General features: G+C 36.1%; 1 pseudogene; it reads right to left on the bottom strand.

Moving 5' to 3' along the window:
* Positions 1-4,739: 4,739 nt before the first annotated feature.
* On the bottom strand, positions 4,740-19,331 carry LOC132481526 (ferritin heavy chain-like; annotated as a pseudogene).
* Between the last annotated feature and the right edge of the window lie 1,857 nt (positions 19,332-21,188).

The raw sequence follows: 21,188 nt of genomic DNA, 5'->3' as shown, positions 1-21,188 counted from the left end.
TTAATCTTTTATTGCATTAATATGAAAATCTTTATTTTAACATTAAAGAAAAGGAAAAATAACTTGTATGGAATGAATATTCATAAATATGAATTATATATATCTATATTTTATTACTCAACCAAATATCACTGACATTAATAATTAACAATTTTTAATATTCTTCCAAAATTGTCATATAAAAACAGTCAACCAGGCTTTTAACTTTTTTCAAGGCAGGATAATATATATGTTTTATGTAACAGATTTTTAGCTTGACTCAGAAGTCTTATACTCTTGCCAGGTCCCCAAATTGTTAAAGGTGTGTCCAAGCTCTTATTTGATTTCTGGTTCCAAAAATGTGTTTAAATCTTTTTGCTATTTTTTCCTTACTCTTTTAGTTCAGATATTTACTATGATGTTTTTAGAAAATATCACACACAAACAATTCTGCCCAGTCTTCAGTAAACACATTTACCTCAAAATAAGTGCCTTCTTCTGTTGTGCACTTGATTGCTTTTTACTCCTCCAAGACTCCATGTTTTCCTATGGAACTCCTGTGGTATAAATGCTGTGTGTGTGTGTGTGTGTGTGTGTGTGTGTGTGTGTGTGTGTGTGTTTGTATGTGAGAATAAAGATGTTCTTCCATATTTGCTCTCTGTATCCTTGCTATTTAAATTAAGGTCTGCTGATCAGTAACCTATGCATCTCTTGGGAACCAATGAGAAATGCAGAATCGCAGGCCCTACCGCATATTTACTCATTCAAAATGTGCATTTTTAACAAGATCACCTGGTGATTTATATCCACATTAGTGTTTGAAGGGCACTGCTCAGTATCTTGGCTATCATAATTTCTATGGTTTTCCTTTAATTCTGTATTTTGAGAGGATTCTCTGATACAGTAACTAAATTTTGCTAATTCAGATCTTTATTGTTATGTATGTGATTCAGTGCCACTAAGGGCTATTTTAGTATTGTTATTATAATCTCTGATATATATATATATATATTTTTTTGCTGTACGTGGGCCTCTCACTGCTGCGGCCTCTCCCGTTGCGGAGCACAGGCTCCGGACACACAGGCTCCGCGGCCATGGCTCGCGGGCCCAGCCGCTCCGCGGCATGTGGGATCTTCCGGGATCGGGGCACGAACCCGTGTCCCCTGCATCGGCAGGCGGACTCTCAACCACTGCGCCACCATGGAAGCCCGTAATCTCTGATATATTTTTATTTCTATGGAAGTTATCTTCTATTTTTATTGTCTCATTATACTTGATTTCCCCTTTTACTTGTAATTCTATAAATTTTTATATATATTTTTCAGTTATATAAATATGTGCATAGATTTATAATTGTGATATATTCCTGAAGGATTGACCATTTTGTCATTTTATGAAATCTCCCTCGTTGTCACTGGAAATGTTGCTTGCCTTAAAGTCTACTTGATTTAGTAACAGTCCTGTTAAAGTAGCTTTCCTCTTAGTATTTTCATACTGAATGTTTTCATTTTTTTTACCTTGAACCTGATTACTTTTATTTAAATTGTGTTTTTTTGGTAAATAGCAACCGTTTCGAAATATGCCATAACTGTTGTCCAAAACAAAGGGAACTTTGTAAGGTCCTTGTATGACCTTGTTGTATCTCCTTTGTTGACTCTAGAATTTCTTAATTACTCCAACTTGGATAAAGTCTTTGTTATTCAGCTCTTTTCACTGTAAGCCACTGTTACACCAATCCCTCTTGGTATGGTGGCAAGGTATGGGAGAAGTTTCTTTCAATTTATGGTTGAATCGCAGTCGTTTAGTGGGCCCATGTCTCTGAGCTGTGACTTGCATCAATGTTTCTTAGCCTTAATTTCTCCTCTTAGGTAATACAGGAAGGATTTGGGGTCGGGGAGGGAGTAGAATTGGATAAATGCTCTTCTCCCTAGGGTGTAATAAGGCTCTGGTAAAGCCTTTTCTCCTGCAAAGTTCCCTTTGTTTTGGAGAACAGTCTTGGCATATTTCAAAATGGTTATGTTTCCTTTTCCTGTTTCAGAGCCAGCAGAGGATCCTTCCAAGCTTTTCACTGTGAGGATTGGGCTCCTGAGGGCAAAGTCCATGAAAGTGTACCCCCGACACACATGCCAAAACACAGCTCTTAGGAGTTCTCCCTCATGCTAGTATACTCAACCTCAAGCAGTTTGTCAAAATTAAAACTTAAGTGTTCCTAGGACTTTTTGTTTCCAGGTTTCAGCTGTGATTCTCTATTCACCTCTCTCTCCAGATTTCAAGAGTGGCAGTTTGCCCTGTGATCACAATTCTCTGATGGGTCTAAGAAGAGTCCTTAATTTTCATTTTGTTCAGTTTTCTTTCTGTAATGATGGAAATAACTATCTCCTAGCTGTTTACATGTCAAAATTGAAACTGGGAGTCTCTTTTGGTTTGTTTATAACTTCTGAAACAGTAAATATTTTTAAGATCTGTTTTATTTCATAAAAGAAGTATATCATGCTGTAGGCAATCTTTGGAGACTCATTTGTCCTCAACATTTTATCACAAAGTTCTTTCATGTTTTTACATGTTGCTAGTTCATTTGTTTTGACTATTGTATAATACTGCATTTTACTGTACCACAGTGAATTCATCTACATTATTGTTTATGAGCATTTGGTTTTTTTTTCCAGTTTGTCGATATTATGAACAGTACTTGAAAATACACAAACCCTCTTTAGTATATATGTAGGAGGGGAATTTCTGGCTCATATATACGTCTATTGTCAACTTTAGGAGACAATGCTAATGCCTTATGAAGGTATACATATTTATATATACATATTTCATTCTGTTAGTATGGTAGATTAAAATGATTTTTTGTCAAATGGCAAACCAACTTTGCTTTTCTGGGATAAAGCCCAACAAGTCATGGTGTATTATTCTTTTTGTACATTACTTTAAATTATCTACTGATATTTTGAAAGGGAATTTGCATCTATATTTATGAGGGATATTGGTATAAATTTTATTTTTCCGTAATGCTTTTGTCAGTTTTTGGTATCAGGGTTTTAATGTCCTGGCTAGCTAATTTAGGAAGTGTTTCCTCCACTTCTATTTATGAAAACAGTTTATTTTAGATATGGCATTATTTATTGCTTAAATATTTGATTAATTAATTAATGAAACTGTGCCTGGAGGTTTTCTTCCTTCCCTCCTTCCTCCCTGCTTTCTTTCCTCCTTCCCACCCATTCATCCTTACGTTCTTTCTTTCTCTTTTTTTTCCTCCCTCTTCTCCTCTCTTTCTATTTCTCTCTCCTGATCTTGCTCTCTCCATTTTATTTTCTGCTTTTCTTAGGTGGTTTCTGATTATGAATTGAATTGCCTTAATGAAAAGTATTTTTCTAAATTTTTATTTCTTCATCTGTCAGTTTGGGTAATTCATGGTTTTCAATAAATATCTCCAGTTAGCTAGGTTGTTGAATTTAATGATATAAACAGAATTATAATATTATTTTATTACCCTTTTAATGTCTGCAGTCCTTTTAATATGTTTAGTGATATTCCCTTTTTAACTACTGCTCTAGGCAATATGTATATCTTTATTTCCTTAATCAGTCTGGTTAGTATCTACAACTTTTATTATTTTTCCCCCAAAACCCCATATCTTAACTTTATTATCTATTGTTATCTGTTTCCTATTTCTTGATTTATGATCTTATTTTTATTATTTACCTTCTATTATTTTAAGTTTAATTTGCTCTTTTACTAGTTCTCTTACGGTACAAGCTTAGGTCGTTAATTTTTAAATCTTTTTTCTAGCAGTTATTTATATTTATAAAATTCTAAGCATTGCTTTGGATACATACCACAAAATTTGATACTTGGATATCCACTATTGATATATATGGTAGGTGTTCAGCTCACAATATTCACTATTTTTTCTTATGATTTCTTCTTTGACCCATGGATTATTAATACATGTTGCAGAAATTCCAAAATTGAGGGAATCTCTCCATACTATTTGGTATGGGTTGAGCTATGTTCCCACCCGAAAAAAAAGATATGCTGATGTCCTAACCCCCAGTACCTCAGAATGTGACCTTATTTGAAAGCAGAATCAATGTAGATGTAATTAGTTAAGATAAGGTCATATTGGAGTCGGGTGAACCCTTAATCCTATACAACTGGTGTCCATATAAGAAGGCATCCATGTGAAGATAGGCACAGGGAAAAAGTCATGTGAAGGCAGAGAATCAGAGTGATGCATGAACAGGCCAAAGAATGTCAAAGATTGCTGACAAACCACCAGCAGCTAAGAAAATGCAAGGAAGGATTCCACTACAGGTTTTAGAGGGAGGTTGGCTCTGGTGACACATTGGTTTCAGACTTCTTGCCTCCAGAAATGAAATAATAAATTTCTGTTTTGTTTTAAACTCCCCAGTTTGTGGTACTTTGTTATGGCAGGCCTAGGAAACTAATACACTATTACTGTATGGTTTCAATTCTTTTAAATTTGTTGAGGATTTGGTCTTATGGCTCAGCATACCTTCTACCTTGGTGAATGTTCCCTGCACTTGTACATATATGCTGCACTTGTTGGTATAGCGTTCTTATTTTGGTGAGAGGAATAACAAATTACTCTATTTGAAGGAATGATACTAAGGAAAGAACTTGTAGATGTTTTGGTACAACTTATAGAAAAGGTAAAGGTAACCCAAACATGCGTGCACTGCCTTGGTGACCAGGGAAGTCATCCCCGTGGCTATGGTAAGCCAGCCTAAGGCTTAGCTCTCATTATCACTGTTTCCCAGGATGTGCTTGTCAAAGCGATACTCTGCCATGCCAGATTTGGGGGCCCCCATCTTGCGTTAGTTGGTTACATGGTCACGCAATTCTTTGATGGATTTCACCTGCTTGTTCAGGTAAAGAGTCTCAATGAAGTCACACAAATTAGGGTCATTTTTGTCAGTGGCCAGTTTGTGCAGTTCCAGTAGTGACTGATTCACACTTTTTTCCAAGTGTAGCACACATTCCATTGCATTCAGCCCATTCTCCCAGTCATCACGGTCTGGTTTCTTGATATCCTGAAGGAAGATTCGGCCACCCTGTTGGTTCTGCAGCTTCATCAGTTTCTCAGCATGTTCCCTCTCCTCAAGAGACTGGTGAAGAAAGTATTTGGCAAAGTTCTTCAAAGCCACATCATCGTGGTCAAAATAGTATGACATGGATAGGTAGACGTAGGAGGCATAGAGCTCCAGGCTCTATGGCGGCTGATGGCAGCCTCCGAGTGCTGGTGGTAGTTCTGGTACACCTGCGAGGGGGATGCGGTCGTCGGTTGTCGTGGCTGGCGGCTGAGGAGAGGCGGTTGGAGGGCACTGTGAGGTGGTGGCGAGGGCTGGCTCTGAGCGGCCGGCCAGAGCGGGGGACGAGTGCGGGGTTCTGTCCAAGCACTGTTGAAGCAGGAAACCTCGGTGACTCTCCGCGAAGACTGTGGCCGGTATAGCATTCTTTAAATGTCAAATAGATCAAGTCGGTGGTTTTCAAATCTCTTGTATCTTCACTGATTTTTTTTCTACATTTTTTATCAGGTACTGGGAGAGATGTTTATTCTCTATGAGTGCTGATTTTTCTATTTTAGTCTGTCAATTTTTACTTAATATAGCTTTTTACATCCACTTTAATATGATTCATATTCAATTTTTATAACTTTCCTTAACTATTTACTGTCACTCTGTGCCTTTTTTATTAAATTGTTTCTACTCAACACCATAGAGTTTAATCTTGCTTTTAAATCTAGTCTGACAATCTCTGCCTTTTGATTCTAGCTTTAGACCATTTATTAATTGAATCAGTACAAGTGTTTACTTTGTCTTTACTGCAGATCCAATTTTCTGTCATATATAATTTCTCTACAGTCTGATGAACTTCTTTTATCAGTTATTATACTGTATGTCCATTTGGGACAAATTCAGCTTTCCCTGCTGAGAAAGTTTTTATTTCATATTCATAGATTGCAAAGATATTCTTCTATGTTTTATTCCAGCAGGTATATAACGTTTTTACACTTATGTCTATGATCATCCTGAAATGAAATTTTGTGTGTGGAGTAAGGTAGCATCCAAGTTCATGTTGTCCCTGTACCATTTGTTGATAAGACAGACTTTCTTTTCCCCATTAAATTGTAGAAATATATTTGTGGAAAGTCAAATGACCATATAAGCTTAAGTCTCATTCTGAATTCCCTATTTTATTCCATTTATTGATTCATCTATCCGTATATCAATACCATTCTGTCTTAGTTAATGAAGCTTCTTTGTAAGTCTTGATATCTGGGACTAAATGTTGCACAATATTACAGTCCTTTTGAAAACTAATACTAGCTCTTCTGTAGCATAAATTGTAGAATCCAACTGTCAGTTTCTTCAGTATCATAGCAATATTCTCTCAATTAATGAACATAAATAATCCCTCCATTTATTTAACCATTCTTTAATATTCCTTATCTATGTCATGGGGTTTTCAGTCGTGAGCTCTTGGAAAATTTCATTAAATTTATTCCTAACTCTTTAATATTTTCATGCCACTTTAATGATATTTCAGAATTAAAATTCTCAATATTTTGTTGCCAGTATATGTTAATGCAGTTGCTTTTTTATATTTTAACTTATATGAGTTAGAGTTCTAATATTTTTATTAATAGATTCCTGTAGATTTTTTCTAGCATATAACCATACTCTGAAAATAACAGTAGTTTTACTTCTTATCCAATATTTATGTATTTATTTACTCTTTTGTCTTATTGCTTGGTTAAGACCTACTTCTAATGTTGATTAGAAGTAATGAGAGCAGACACCCCTGACTTTTCCCTATTTTAGTTGGAAACTTCAATATCATAACAGTAAGCTCGATGTTAGCTATAGATCTTTGCTAGAAGCATTTTAGCAGACTGAGGGAGTCCCCTCCTACTTACAGTGTGCTGAAATTAGTTATTATGATCTAGTGTTGAACTTCTTTAAAAAAATTATTTTCTATATCTATTGAGATCATTACTTTTGCTTCTTATTTTTTAAATAGATTTGTGGTGATTTAGATGGATTTTAGAATTTTAAACCAACCTCACATTCCTGAGATAAACCCACTTTGTTATAATCTATTTTCCTTTTTTTAAAATATTGATGGGTTCAATTCATAATGTTTTCTTAAGGAATTTTGATGCTATGCTCCTGAGTAGTTTTGAACTATAAATTAATTTTCTTATAATGCCCTTCTCAGGCTTTTGTATCAAGATCACATTGTCTCATACAATCAGTTGTGACATGTTCTTATTTCTGTTATTTTCTAAAAATGTTTGTGCAAGATTGGTGTTATTTCTTCCTTAAATGTTTGATGGTATTCACCAGTAAAATTGTCTGGGTGTGTAATTACCTATCATTATTGTGCACACTTCATGCCAGGGAGGGAAAGTGTAGCTTCATGCATTGGGACCCTGTCTTTTCCAAGGGGGTTTCTCAGATGACTGCCTTCTGTTTTGGAGCTCTGATGAATCTGGCACAATCTAGCCACCACAGGGAGAATAGAAGTGCACATTGGGATGGTAGAATGCCATTGATCTTATCTCCTGCTCTGCACAGTGAGCAGACAAAAAAATCTCAGCTCTCAGCTTCCCCCTTGGGAGGGAAAGAGTTGATCCATGCATCCAGCAATCCATCCTCTCCAGGGCTGCACAAAGGAATGGAATCTATACTGTATAGCACAGGGAACTATATTCAGTATCCTGTCATAAACCATAATGGAAAAGAATATAAAGGAAAGAATGTATGTGTACAACTGAGTCACTTTGCTGTACAGCAGAGATTGGCACAACATTGTAAATCAACTATACTATAATTGAAGAAAAATAAAAATTAAAAAAAGAAATAGCATCTGTTTCACTAGTTCTGAAGTTCTGATGGACCAGTGGCAGCTCGTGTGTAGATGCCATTGTTTCTCTCTCATGATCAACACAGGGTTAATGGATAAAAAATCCCAGTTTTCAGCTTGCCCCTGAGAAGGAAAAGAGTTGATCTGTATGTCCAATGCCCCCACTTTTCCAGGGCTGACCAAAGAACTAACATCGATCTCACTAGTCTTGAAGCTCTGATAGATCTAGCACAGTCTAGCCACCTGGTGAAGAATGGAGGTAGCAGCTTGGTCTGGTAGATGCCATAGCTACCCCTACCTCCTGGGCTCAGCATGGAGGGAACAGACAAAAGCCGCAGATGCCTGCTTTTCCCTGGGGAGGGTAAGAGTTGGTAGAGGTCCCCCAAATCTCTGGCCAGGCTGATTGGCAGGGGTCTTCTTCTGTATGAGGCAAGTCAGTGAAGACTGAAAGAGGTGTCTGCTTTGTCAAATGTATAGACACCAACACAGAAAACCTATGAAAATGAGGAATCAGATAAAGATGTTCCAAACAAAGGAAACAGAGAAATCTCCAGAAACCAACCCTAATGAAACAGAGTTATATGATTTTCCTTATAGAGAATTAGAAATAGCTCTTATAAAGATGGACAATGAGGTGGTGGGTAAATCACTTTTTAATTCTAGTATAAAAGTTAAAGACAAAAGGATTTTTAAAAACTATACCTAAAAATGTGTTAAAGGATACACAATATGAATACTTTCAAATTGTGACGTGTATTCATGACACCCACTCTGAAAGATTTTTTGAAAAAAAAAAACTACAGTGAAAAGTTTCATTTAAATTCTTTCCAAACCCAAGGATCCTTAGGCAGTAAGCAAACTATAGCAGCATTATCAAAATCCTCCACAAGTTTGCAAATGTTTGAATGTCAGGCTTGAGATGTAGAGTCTGTCCACGTTAGATGCCTTCTCTTGCAGGAAGTAAGAGGTAACCTAGAGGTTGTATGTTGCCTGTCATGGCAGGAGAAAGCTGACTTCTGGAGATAGTAAATTCTGACGATGATAATATGGACTGGAGAGGGGAGAAGTTAAAGTGTAGAGCATTTGTATACAGTTGAACTCTAGTTATCAGCTTAAAAAAAGACTGTTATAAGATATATCATTCTTATAAAATATAATAATATTATATATGTATTACATAACCCCAAAGTAACCAAAAAATACCTATAGAAATTATACAAAAGAAAAAGAGAAAGGAATGAAAGTATATCAATTCAAAATATCAAAAAAATGGGCTTCCCTGGTGGCGCAGTGGTTGAGAGTCCGCCTGCCGATGTGGGGGACACGGGTTCGTGCCCCGATCCCGGAAGATCCCACGTGCCGTGGAGCGGCTGGGCCCGCGAGCCATGGCCGCGGAGCCTGTGTGTCTGGAGCCTGTGCTCCGCAACGGGAGAGGCCACGGCAGTGAGAGGCCCGCGTACAGAAAAAAAAAAAAAAAAAAAAAAAAAATATCAAAAAAAAACACAAAGCAAGATGAAGGGGAACAGACAGACAAAAGAATTAAAAGACTAACAGAAAACAATGAATGGCAATAGTAAATACTTTCCTAAGAATAATAATTTAAATGTAAATAGATTAAATTCTCCAATTAGAAGACATAGAATGGCTGAAGGGATAAAAAGCAGGACTAACTGTTTTAGGTGTACAGCAAAGTGATTCAGTTCTATTCAGTTAAATATATATATGTATATTTCAGATTATTTTTCATTATAGGTTATTACGAGATACTGAATATAGTACCCTGTGAAAAAGGATGAAATATTGCCATCTGCAGCAACTTGGATGGACCTAGAAAATATCGTACTAAGAAAATCACTTTAGATTTAAGGACACGTATAGGCAGAAAGTGTAGGGATGAAAAGAGATAATATTCCATGTCATTGGTAAACAGTAGAGAGCAGGGTTGACTGATTTTATCAGGAAAAATAGATTTTAAATTATAAACTCTCACAAGAAATAAAGAAGGATATTATATAATGATAAAGGGTCAATCCACCAGGAAGATATTTCACTCAGTATCAGAGCATACACTGGTAGAACTGAAGGAAGAAATAGATAGCAATACAGTAAGAGTAAGAGATTTCAGTACCACACTTTGAAGAAGGGATGGAATATCCAGACAGAAGATTAGTAAGCAAACAGAGGACTTCAATAACACTATAGGCCAAATGTAACAAAGTTTCTATAAACTTTCCACTCAATACCACAATGCACCACAATACACATTCTTCTCAACTGAGAATGGATCCTTCTCCAGCATAGATCACATGTTTGATCATGAAACAGGTCAACAAATTTAAGATTAAAATCATACCAAGTATCATTTCTGATCACAGTGGAATGAAAATAGAAATCAGTAGCAGAAGGAAAACTGAAAAATTCACAAATATGTGGAAATTAAACCATACACTCTTGAACAATGATTGGGTCTGAAAAGAATCAGAGGAAACTAGAAAATACCTCGAGACAAAAATAAAAACACAACATACCAAGACGTATGAAATTGAGAAAGAGAGTACTAAGAGGGATGTTCATAGTTAGAAAAGTCTACATTATAAAAGAAGAAAGATCTCAAAAAATCTAACTTCATACCTCAAGGATTTAGAAAAAGAAAAACAAAGCCCAAAGTTAGCAGAAGGAATTAAAAAAAGAAGACAGAAATAAACAAAATAGAAAATGGAAAAACAATAGAGAAAAACAGTGAAACTCAGAACTGTTTTTTGAAAAGATTTTTTAAAAAGTGAAAAAACCTTTGGATAGACTAAAAAAAAGAGAGAACAATCAGTATCAGAAATGAGAGACATTACAACTTATGCCACAGAAATACAAAGAATCATAAGGACACTACTATGGACAATTATATACCAACAAGCTGAATAGTCTAGAAAAGATGAATAAATTCCTGGAAACATACAGCCTACCAAGACTAAAACATGAAGAAAGTCTAAACAGACCTATATCTAATATGGAGATTGAATCAGTAATCAAAAGCCTCCCAACAAAGAAAAGTGCAGAGTCAGATGGCTTCACTAGTGAATTCTTAGGAAAAAATACCAAATTTTTCCACAAAGTTGAAGAGGAGGGAACACTTCCAGAATCATTTAATGAGTCCCTCACTACCCCGATACTAAAGCCAGACAAAGACCTACAAGAAGGTAGGTGAGAGAATCATAAGAATGTATTACCTTATCAAAAATAAATTGATTGTAAAAGAAAATTGGAGATAGTAAGACAGCAAGAAAGGGTCAAAACTTTCAAGTATTATTTTTATTATTGCTTTCCTTAAACATTTGTAATATATGTTTCTTATATAAGAAAGCCTTTCCTAGCCTCTCAAATTTAACTATTTACTATATCTAATACAACTGAATTTTGCATACGTTGTGAGGAAGGAATAAAAACTTATTTTCCCCATCTGGAAAATTGTTCTAGCATCATCTATATCTATCTATCTATCTATCTATCATCTATATCTATTTTTATTTTTAGATATATTTTACATAAATAATAGTGCATAAAACACAATGTAAAGAATAATTATGAAGTATGTGTAATTTGTAACAACCAAAGTGAAAAAAATAGATCATTTTTAGTATCTCAGAAATCTCTCATGTGTCTATCCTTTCCCCCATTCTAAATATTTTGACTTTTATGATAATTATTACCTTGCTGTTCTTTATAATTTTACTACGTATATGAATATGTCTATAAATATATTATTTTTCCTTGATTTTGAGTGTAATGCAAAGTGAGCACACTACTATATTACTTTCTTTTTTATTTATTGTGCAACATTGTGAGAATCTAACATCATTAAATATAGCTATAGTTATTTCCTTTGTTTTGCTGTATACTATTCTATTGTATGAATATCTCCAAGTTTGTTCATTCTACTATTGATAGACATTTGAAGATTTTTCCAATTAAAACTCATTACAAACACTGCTGCTGCAAATATTTTTCATAACTACTAGCAAGCATGTACAAGATTCATTCCACTTTATATACTTAGATGGGATATTGCTATATTACAAGTCAAGTGTTATTTAAATGAGTAGATAATGCTAATATTTTTTCCAACATAGTTGAACAACTTAAAATCTACCAGTCATGCATGAGATTCTCCTTTGCATCACAATTTTACCAACAATTGGTGTCATCAGAGGTTTTAGTAATTGCCAATCTGGTATGTATGCAATAATATTTCATTGAGATTTTAATTTGAATTTGTCTGATTTACTAATGAAGTTAAAGGTATGTTTACATGTTTAGTGGTAATTGGTATATCCTCTTTTGTAAAGTATAGTAAAATTTATGGCCCATTTTTAAAAACTGGTATTTGGAGATTTTCTTAATGGCTTCTTGTAATTTTTGTTTGTTGGTATGTATTATATACATATACTTAGTTAAATATACATGTTGCAAACATCCTCTCCTTACTTTCTTTTACCTTCTCACAGTTTTATTGTGTCTTTAGACGAAGAGAGAGTAAGTTTAATATAATGGAGTTTATCAGTATTTCCTTCACGCATATGGCTGTTTTCATCTAGTTTAACACATCTTTCCCTCAAGATGAAATCATAAAAATATTGTCTTATGCATCTCCTAAAAATGTATAGTTTCCCCTTTCATGTGTTAGTAATTTTTTCTGCCTGGAATTGATTTTTATAGCATTTGTAAAATTTGGGATATATTTTATATAGCATATAATTCAGCATTTTAAAAATGTACACCTAAGTGGATTATAATATATTTACTGTTGTATAGCCCTCACCACTGTCTAATTCCAGAACTTTCCACTACCCCATAATGAAGCCATAGTCATTAGGAGTTAATGTCAATCACCCATCACTCCCATCCCCTGACAATCACTATTCTACTTTCAGTCTCTATGGATTTGCCTATTCTGCAAATTTCATATAAATGTTATCATAAAATGTGACATTGGAAAATTATAGACCTTCTAGATTCCCTTCTAGATCCCAGGAATATTTTGCAACTTTCCAAAGTTTTAGGGATGTTCCTCCTGTGTTAGTTGCTAGGGCTACCATAACAAAATATCACAGACTGTGTGGCTTAAACCACAGAAATTTATTTTCTCACAGTTCTAGAGACTTCAAGTCCTAGAGCAAGGTGTTGGCAGGTTTGATTTCTCCTAAGGCCTCTCTCACATGGCCTTTTCTCTGTGTGCACGCATCTTCAAATATGGTCATATTCTAAGATTCTGGGGTTAGGGTTTCAACATACGAATTTTGAGGGGACACAATTCATTCCATAAAACCTCCCAAACTTTTTGGTTAGTCTATTGTTTTCCACAGCTGTTACACAACACCTATCATCTCAGGTGGCAGGAACCTAAGATTGTTTTAGCCTGCAAGGTTTGCAGGAAATTCTGCCCCCAATTTGCAAGCTGTTTTAACACTAAACCTGCAGGTTACTAACATAAAAACTAACGTTTGAGCCAGTTTTCCAGGGAGATACTAGACAGGTCAGAACAAATAATTAATTACAACTCTATGTGAATAAGGTCTGTTCTTTTTCATTTGGTGCCAGGAAAGTGGTCCAGTGGTCTGTTACTTTCATGGCTACCATGGAGAAAGGGAGCTGGGTATGGGAATGGGGTAAGTTAAATGCCACAAGATTCTCAGTTCTTACTGAGAATCGTTCTTTTCATTTTTTTTCTTTTTTTGAGCAAGTACATTCTCCAGATTGTTGCAAGCCTTGGTAAGCTTCCAGAATCTAAAAAAAAGTTGATTCTGACAGTTTTTGCCTGTTTTTTCTTGCTTTTATGCATGGTAGAATTGGGGATCATTTATTCTGCCATTTTTGTTGATGTCAACCTGGAATTGATCTTTGCATATGATATGCAGTAAAAGTCCTGTTATGATTCATCAGTTGTCACCACATGACTTTTTGTAAAGTTCATCCTTTCTTGCTTTTCTTCAAGGCCATCTATTTCATACATCAATTGTCCATACATAGGTTACTCAGTTTCTAGGATTTTTATTTTCATTCTGAGTGATTTATTTATGCATCCATGTCCAAATACCATGCTGTCTGATTATTTTACTTTAAAATAAGTACATTTTTAAACTATTTTTAATTTATTGTTTTAGTGAATATAGTTGATTTACAATGTTGTGTTAGTTTCTGGTGTACAGTAAAGTGATTCAGTTTTATATATATATTCAGTTTCATATATATATATATATATATATATATATATATATATATATATATATTCTTTTTCCATTATGGTTTATTACAGGATATTGAATATAGTTCCCTGTGCTATATAGTAGAACCTTGTTTTTTGTCTATTTTATATATAGTAGACTGTATCTACTAATCCCAAACTCCTAATTTATCCCTCCCCCATCCCTTTTCCCCTTTGGTAACCATAAGTTTATTTTCTATGTCTGTGAGTCTGTTTCTGTTTCATAAATAAGTTCATTTGTGTCATATTTTAGATTCCATCCACATATAAGTGATATCGTATGATATTTGTCTTTCTGACTTATTACTTCATTTAGTATAATAATTTCTAGGTACATCCATGTTGCTGCAAATTGCATTATTTCATTCTTTTATGGCTAAGTAGTATTCCATTGTATATATGTACCACATCTTCTTTATCCATTTATCTGTCAATGAACATTTAGGTTGCCTTCATGTTTGCCTGTTGTAAATAGTGCTGCTATGAACATAGGAGTGCATGTATCTTTTTGAATTACAGTTTTCTCCAGATATATGCCCAGGAGTGGGATTGCTGGATAATGCGACAACTCTATTTTTAGTTTTTGGAGGAGCCTGCATACTGTCTTCCATAGTGGCTGCACCAGTTTACATTCCCGCTAACAGTATAAGAGGGTTCCCTTTTCTCCACAGCCTTTCCAGCATTTGTTATTTGTAGACTATTTAATGATGGCCATTCTGACCAGTGTGAGGTGGTACCTCATTGCAGGTTTGATTTGCATTTCTTTAATAATTAGCAATGTTGAGCATCTTTTCGTGTGCATATTGGCCATCTGTTTGTCTTCTTTGGAGAAATGTCTATTTGGATCTTCTGTCCATTATATTATTAGGTTGCTTGGTTTTTTTTGTTACTTACTTATATGAGCTGTTTTTCATGTTTTGGAATTTAAGCCCTTGTCAGTTGCATTGTTTGCAAATATTTTATCCTGGTCCATAGGTTGTCTTTTTGTTTTGTTGATGGTTTCCTTTGGTGTGAAAAAGCTTATAAGTTTGATTAGGTCCCATTTGTTTATTTTTGCTTTTATTTCTGTTGCCTTGGGAGACTGACCTAAGAAAACATCGGTACAATTTATGTCAGAGAATGTTTTTCCTGTGCTCTCTTCTAGGAGTTTTATGTTATCATGTCTTATATTTAAGTCTTTAATCCATTTTGAGTTTATTTTTGTGTGTGGTGTGAGGGTGTGTTCTAAGTTCATTGACTTACATGTGGCTGTCCAGCTTTCCCAACACCATTTGCTGAAGAGACTGTCTTTTCTCCATTGTATATTCTTGCCTCCTTTGTTGAAGACTGACTGTAGGTTCGTGAGTTTATTTCTGGACTCTCTCTTCTATTCCATTGATCCATATGTCTGTTTTTGTGCCAATACCATTCTGTTTTGATTACTGTAGCTTTGTAGTATTGTCTGAAGTTTGGGAGGGTTATGGCTCCTACTTCGTTCTTTTTCCTCAGGATTGATTGGCAATTCAGGGTCTTTCATGGTACCATATAAGTTTTAGGGTTGTTTGTTCTAGTTCTGTGAAAAATGCCATGGGTATTTTGATAGGGATTGCATTAAATCTGTAGATTGCTTTTGGTAGTAATACCATTTTGACAATATTAATTCTTCTAATCCAAAAGCATTGGATATCTTTCCATTTCTTTGAATCATCTTCAGTTTCCTTCCTCAATGTTTTATAATTCTCAGCATGTAAGTCTTTCCCCTCCTTGGTCAGGTTTATTCCTAAGTATCTTTTTTTTTCTGATGAGATTTTAGAAGGGTTTATTTTTTTTTACTTTTCCTTTCTGATATATTATTGTTAGTGTAAAGAAATACAACAGATTTCTGTATTTTAATCTTGTATCCTGCTACCTTGCTGAATTTTTTTATCAGTTCTAGTAGTTTTGTGTGGAGTCTTTGAGGTTTTCTATATATTGTATAATGTTATCTGCATATAATGACAATTTTATCTCTTCTCTTCCTATTTGGATACCTTTTATTTCTTTCTCTTGTCTGATTGCTGTGGCTAGGACTTCCAATACTGTGTTGAGTAGAAGTGGTGAGAATGGGCATCCTTGTTTCCAGATTTTACTGTGAAGCCTCTCAGATTTTCACTGTTGAGTTTTATGTTGGCTGTTGGTTTATCAAAAATAGCTTTTATTATGTTGAGATATGTTCCCTCTATACCCACTTTGTTAAGATTTTTTGTCATGAATGGATGTCTAATTTTATCAAAGGCTTTTTCTGCATCTATTGAAATGATTATGTGGTTTTTGTGTTTTCCTTTGTTGATGTGGTATATCACATTAATTGTTTTGATTATGTTGAACCATACTTGTGACCATGGGATGAATCCAACTTGATCGTGGTGTATGATCTTTTTTTATGTGTTGTAGCATTCAGTTTGCTAATATTTTGTTGAGAACTTTTGTATCTATATTCATCAAAGTTATTGGCCTGTAGTTTTCTTTTTAGGTAGTGTCTTTGTCTGATTTTGGTATCAGGCTGATGGTGGCTTCATAGAATGACTTTGGGAGTGTTCCTTCCTATTCAATCTTTAGGAGGAATTTGAGAAGGATCAGTATAAATTCTTTGTATGTTTGGTAGAATTCCCCAGTGAAGCCATCTTGTTCTGGACTTTTGTTTGCAGGGAGTTTTTCTTATTACAGATTCTAGTTCACTTCTAGTGATTGATCTGTTCAAATTATCTATTTCTTCTTTTTTTTTTTTTTTTTTTTTGCGGTATGCGGGCCTCTCACTGTTGTGGCCTCCCCCGTTGCGGAGCACAGGCTCCGGACGCGCAGGCTCCGGACGCGCAGGCTCAGCGGCCATGGCTCACGGGCCCAGCCGCTCCGCGGCATATGGGATCCTCCCAGACCGGGGCACGAACCCGTATCCCCTGCATCGGCAGGCGGACTCTCAACCACTTGCGCCACCAGGGAGGCCCTATCTATTTCTTCTTGATTCACTTTTGGTGGGGTGTATGTCTCTAGAAACTTGTCCATTTCTTCTAGGTTGTCCAATGTTGGCATATAATTGTTCATAGTATTATGTTTTTTTGTAGTATTTCTGTGGTATCAGTTATTATTTCTCCTCTTTCATCTCTTATTTTGTTTATTTGGGTCCTTTATCTTTTCTTCTTGGTGAGCCTGGACAGAGGTTTGTCAACTTTCAAGGAACTAGCTCTTGATTTTATTGATATTTTTCTATTTTTTCAATCTCTATTTCATTTCTTTCCTCTCTGATCTTTATCATTTCATTCCTTCTGGTGACTTTAGGTTTTGTTTGTTCTTTTTCTAATTTTTTGAGGTGGTAGGTTAGGTTGTTTATTTGAGATTTTTCTTGTTTTTTTGAGGAAGGCCTGTATCACTATGGACTTCCCTCTTAGGAATGCTATTGCTGCATCCCATAGATTTTGTATGGTTGTGTTTTCATTGTCATTTGTCTCAAGGTATTTTTTAATTTCCTCTTTGATTTCATTGTTGCCCCCATTGGTTTTTTAGTAGCATGTTGTTTAGTCTCCATGTAATCATTTTTTTCTTGTTTCTCTTTCTGTAGTTGATTTCTAGTTTCATGACATTGTGGTCAGAAAAGATGCTTAAATTGACTTATTTCCTCTTAAATTTGTTGAGGTTTGTTTTGTATGTAGGCTGTCCTAGAGAATGTTCCATGTGCACTTGAAAAGAATGTGTATTCTATTTTTTTTTGGATGTGATGTACTAAAAATATCAATTAAGTCTAACTGTTCTATTGTATCATTTAGAATATCTGTTGCCTTCTTGATTTTTTGTCTGGAAGATCTGTCCATTGATGTGAGTGGGTTTTTAAAGTCTCCTACTATTTTTGTTTTCCTGTTAATTTCTCCCTTTATGTCTGTTAGTATTTGTTTTATGTATTTAGGTGCTGCTATATTGGGTGCATATATGTTAACGAATATAATATCCTCTTCTTGTATTGATCTTTGTATCATTATATAGTATCCTTCTTTATCTTTCTTTATGGCCTTTGTTTTAAAGTCTATTTTGTCTGGTTTGTCTATTGCTACCCTGATTTCTTCATAGTTTCTAGTTCCTTTTTTAGAGTCATCTGCATTTCTGTTGGTAGCTTTTCTTAATTCCTTCAGTATTTTCATTACCTCCTTTTTGAATTTGAGGTCTAGTAGACTAGAGAGATCTGTTTCATTGTTTGTACTTTCAGGGTAATCCTCTTGATCTTTTAATTGGAAGTGGTTCCTCTGCTTCTTAGTTTTACTTATGTTTCTCTGACTCTGTGAGTTTAGGAGAAACAGTTATCTACTATGGTCTAGGAGGGCTCTTATGTGGGAGCATCCCGATGTAGCCTGCGTGAGTCTCATATTTTTGGTGCAAGGGCTGTTTTTAGTATGGATGCCTGCCACATTTTCTCTCAGTGTGTGTAGGCTGTTATCCCTTTGTATGGGGTGTGACTGGTGTTGTGGTGACCAGAGCCTGCACTGGATGTTGAGCAGGCCTCCTCTTTGCTCTGTGGTTGTCACAGCCCTGTTGGGTGCAGGGTCTGCTCCCCAGTTGTTGGAGTAGATGCCCCCAGATCTGTTTCTGAACTGTGGTGTGAGGTAGGAGGAACTGGAGCACTCCCACTGGGAGAGGAGCCACTGAGTATTCCTCCACAGGAGCTGTCCACTAGGAAGTGCGCTCTGTGGTATCACCTGTCACTTGTTGTGCAGGCTCACCGACTACACTGTTTTAGCACTGCCCTCAGCCCTGCCTCAACCTTGGAAATTCAGGCAGTTGGCGCAGGTATCCCACAGGTGCTGTGTTCACAAAGCCCTATAGCGCATATCTGTTGGCACAGAACCACTGAAGGTTAGGCGCCGGGACCACCATAGTCCCACACTTGGACCTGCCCTCAGAGCTACCAAGTCAGCCCAGACCCTAGCCCTACCTCTACATCTGTGTGCTTGCAGAGCCTATAGCTTGCTATCACCAGACCTGCCCCAGCCATGGGAGCACCAGTAATTGGCTCAGATGTCCTGCAGGCAGTGAGTTTACAAAGCCACCTGTGGTGCATAAATCCTCCGATTGCAGAGTGACTGCTTCTGAAGTCTTGGGGCTCCTGGGGATCGGCTTGGATTTCAGCCCCACCTCTGCATGTGGGCAACCTGCAGGTGCTTATGTGCTCCCAGAACTCCACACCCACTGTAAGCATGTTGAAAATGAGGCTGCTCCAGTAAGCCCCACCCTTCCAGCATGCATGTTAACAATGGGGCTTCAGTGGCAGACCTGGGCTCCTTCCTGTGCACACCCCAGGTTGCAGCTTAGACCACAGTCCAGCCCCTTCAGACTCTTTCCACACACCCAATCCCTGTCCTTTCTCTGGGTCCGCTGAAGCCAGAGTTTCAGCACCCAGCACCCATGCACACCAGAAGTGCATCTTGAGTTGGGGAGTGCAGGGAAGTGGCATGGACCCTCTGTGCTGGTCTTTCTCTGTTTTGCCTGCTGCAAGCTGGCTGCTGCACTCTCTTCTGAGCCTTGGAAGCTCCCTTTCTGTCCTGACTGATCTCCCCACCAGTGATGGGGCTTCCCAGAGTGAGGGAACCTTTCCTCTTTCACAGCTCCCTTCCAGAGGTGCAGGTCCCATCCCGATTCCTTTTTGTTGTTGTTGTTTTCTCCTACTTTGTTACATGGTGATCTTCCTTGGGGTTTTGTTTTTATGAGATCTTCTGCCAGTGTTCAGCAGGTATTCTGTGAGAATTGTAGATGTACTTTTGATGTGGGAGGAGGTGAGCTTCATGTCCTTCTATTCTGCCACCTTGATCTGGCCCCTTATTTTTTTAACTATTAAAGCAAGTTATTCAACCCTTTTATTTTCTTTCAGGAATGGCTTGGGTATTCTTGATCCTTTCTGTTTCCATATAAGATTTAAAAATCAGTTGTGAAGTCCCACGGTATAATCTGTTTTTTTTATTGGAGTTCTATTGAACCTAAAATTGATGTGGGGGTAATGGACATATTTAAAATATTAAGTCCATAAATTCATTAACATGATATATCTCTATATTCAGGAAATCTTTAATATCTCCTATTAAAATTTTATAATTGCCTCCAAAGACAATTGCAATACTCTGATACATTTGTTCTTACTTAATGATTTTGACAGTATTGTGAATGGTATACTTTATTTTTGTGTGTGTTACTGGCATGTTGAAATACAATTGATATTTTTTAAAGTTAATGTTGTATATAGCCAGTAAACCTACTAAACTGCCGTATCTTTTAGCTGCTTTATTGATACTAAAATATTTATCAGTTGATTCTTTTAGATATTTTTACATATGCCATTGTGGTAGGCAAAAATATGCCCCCTCTCTGCAAAAAATCCACATGATAATTCACAGACCCAATCTCCCAGGACCCTGTGAATATGATGAGATTATCCTGAATTGTTCAGATGGTCCAAATGTAAACACCTGAGCCCTTAAAGGTGAAGAGAAAGGCTTAAGAAGAAGTAAGAGAGATCTAAGGAATGGTAAGGATTTAACACACTGTAATTGTCTTGATGAAGAAGGGATTCCTATGTCATAAGAATAACATATCATTCCTACAACCACAAGGAATTGAATTATTTTAATGTAAGTGAGCTTGGCAGAGGAGCCTGAGCCCCAGACAAGAACTGAAACTCTGGTCAATATTTTTATTTTAGCTGTGTGGGACCATAAGCAGAGTATCTAGCCATGTTTTCCATTATGAATTTTATAATTTTAACTATTACATTTTTGTCCTTGATCTATTTTGAGTTAAGTTTTGTACGTCATGGAATGTAGGGTTCCAACTTCATTCTTTTGCATGTGGATATCCTATTTTCCCAGCACCATTTGTTGAAGACTGTATTTCCCCCATTGAATGGTTATGGCTCCCTTCCTCTCTCTAATTTTTAATATATTTTTTTCTGCCTTAATGTTCTTGTTACCACCTCTGGTATAACGTTGAGTAGCATGGGAAACTTTTCACTTTCACTATTATGTATGAGATTGGTTGTAGTTGTTGTCATTGTTGTTCTTGGGGG

This window comes from Mesoplodon densirostris, chromosome X (assembly GCF_025265405.1).
Source record: "Mesoplodon densirostris isolate mMesDen1 chromosome X, mMesDen1 primary haplotype, whole genome shotgun sequence".
NCBI lineage: Eukaryota > Metazoa > Chordata > Mammalia > Artiodactyla > Ziphiidae > Mesoplodon > Mesoplodon densirostris.
This window is presented reverse-complemented; position numbering and strand designations above follow the sequence as displayed.